Source organism: Cynara cardunculus, assembly GCF_001531365.2.
Source record: "Cynara cardunculus var. scolymus isolate 2C chromosome LG 1, CcrdV1, whole genome shotgun sequence".
Classification (NCBI taxonomy): Eukaryota; Viridiplantae; Streptophyta; class Magnoliopsida; order Asterales; family Asteraceae; genus Cynara; species Cynara cardunculus.
The window spans coordinates 23,684,852-23,687,164 of NC_037528.1; the positions used below are offsets into that span (position 1 = coordinate 23,684,852).

Consider the following 2,313-nt stretch of genomic DNA (forward strand, 5'->3'; position numbering starts at 1 on the left):
TGGTTTCTATTTGAACCAACCTCTCTCTCTCTCTCTCTCTCTCTCTATATATATATATATATATATATATATATATATATATAGGAGGGGGAGGGAGGGAGGGAGGGAGAGACCAGCACTACCGTTCCTACTTCACCTTCCACCACAAATTTTTGCCCTCGTCAAGCCAATTAGCTCCCCACTAGCAATTGACACCTAGCCTTTCTACACCATAAGCAGCACTGCCAGCAAGTGATGAAACCACCAAATCTTGCATTTAGTTGCTGCAAAATAGTAACACTTGTATTTTATTTAAGGTAATTTCGGGATTTAACAATTAGTTTTGATAAATAGTGGTTAGTTGTGATATTTGGTCTTAGAATGTTTTAGTTTGAAGTGAAATCAAAATCAGGTGAAATGGGGACACTCTAGGGTCTGGACGATTTCTTGGGCAACGTAATCTATAGGAAAAGTCACCCAAGCCACTTGAGCAAAAAACCATCGGGGAACATTCGTCAAGGATCGATCGGGCGACCTAAGCCGTATGGCTAGGCTCCCAAGGGAGTTGGACATGTGACATTTTGGTGCAACTTATGTCACCCTACAACTAGCCTTGCATGTCCAGTTCGGTTTTAAACTTGATTTTTCTAGGGGTTTTTTTTCCTATTCTCCTCCTCTTCTTCATTTTCTCTCTTCTATGGCGATCTTGTCCATGTAGGGTCAATTTTTAAGAAGTTTTAGGAGCAAATGGAAAGTGGATGTTAAGGATTGAAGGCCTATGGAGGGAGATTCCAAGATTTGAGAAGGGAAGCTTCTTTTGGGTATTTTGAGTTCGATGTTTGGAATTCTTTTTGTGGATTTGAAGTTTGTGTAAATATTTAATGTCTCTTGGTTTGACCGTTGTTCTTGTGGAGCTTAACTTGTGGAACTCGAATATTTGTTGTGGAAGCTAAAAATTTGGGTTTGGAATCTAGGTTTAACCTAACATAGCAAGGTGAGTTTGTTTTGTGAAAACTTTATAAATGCCAAAAATGTTTATTTTGGAGTTTTAAAGTGTTTTTTTTTTTAAGATTTATCAAACGTTATTGGTTATTTGATGAGATTGCATATCTTGCACATTTGGGTTTATAAAAATCTTGAGAAACACATATATTTGGGGTTTTTGGACATTTTGATAATAAATCATAAAGTGTATTGCTTTTGATGATTTATTTTCACATATGGATACACTACTAGAAAACTGGGCATTTCCAGCGAACGCTTTCCGCCGGTATTTTTCCGGCGGATTTCCGGTGGAAGTTAAAAATGTCAACTTTTATTGACTTCCGCCGGAAATCCGCCGGAAAAATTAAACCGGTTATATTATCGGCGGATTTCTTAATTAAGGGTTAATTAATATTTAAAAATTAATTAATATTTGAAAAAAAAAATTAAAAAGATTTTTCCAGCGGATTTCCGGCGGAAAATTTAAAAAAAAAATTAAAAAAATAAATTCGCCGGAAATAGTTTTAGAAAAATAATTTTTAAAAAATAAAAAAAAAAACCCTTTTAATATTTTCCGACGGATTTCCGGCGGAAAATTTAAAAAAAAATAAAAAAAATAAATCCGCCGGAAATAGTTTTAGAAAAAAAAAATTTTAAATCTTTTAATTTTTTCCGGCGGATAATTAAAAAGAATAATCCGCCGGAAATAGTTTTAGAAATAAAAAATCCAAAATATTTTATTTTTTTCCGGCGGATTTCCGGCGGAAAATTAAAAAAAATTAAAAAGAATAAATCCGCCGGAAATAGTTTTAGAAAAAAAATTTAAAAAAATCTAAAATAAATCTCTTAATTTTTTCCGGCGGATTTCCGGCGGGAAAATAATGATTTTTTAAAAAAATAAATCCGCCGAAAATATGTTTAAAAAATTTGTTTTTAAGAAAGTAAAAAAACTTCTAACTTTTTCCGGCGGATATCCGGAGGAGAAATAATAAAAAAATTTAAAAAATAAAGAAAAATCTTTTTTTAAAATTAAAATACATTAATGGTCTGTAGTGAAAACAAAGTCAAGAGGAGTCTATGACTTAGCATCGAGTACCCCTAAAGTCCGGTCGGATTGAAAATATAGACGATGAACAATTTTTCCAGTAAAATGAACAAATAACCCAACATGAGGGAAACGAAGAGGTTCAAGAACCAATCCAGCTTGTCACAGGGGAAGACGACATCAAAGTTGCCAACGATCGTCGTGACAACTGGCATGTTGATGAGAGTAGTGACGAAGAAGAGGAATTCCAATACTCGGATAGTGACTCTGAGGACGAAGAACTTGACTTGTCTGATCACTCATCA

At 34.1% G+C, this 2,313-nt stretch overlaps 1 long non-coding RNA gene across 2 annotated transcripts; it reads left to right on the forward strand.

The window, feature by feature from the left end:
• The first annotated feature begins 132 nt into the window (after positions 1–132).
• Positions 133–1,131, forward strand: LOC112502513. 2 transcript variants are annotated; one of them, XR_003067704.1, is made up of 3 exons: positions 133–296; positions 370–603; positions 698–1,131. It is a non-coding gene; the product is annotated as an uncharacterized LOC112502513 (long non-coding RNA). The 2 variants fall into 2 exon arrangements; XR_003067706.1 differs by having other exon boundaries at positions 392–603.
• Positions 1,132–2,313: the final 1,182 nt, after the last annotated feature.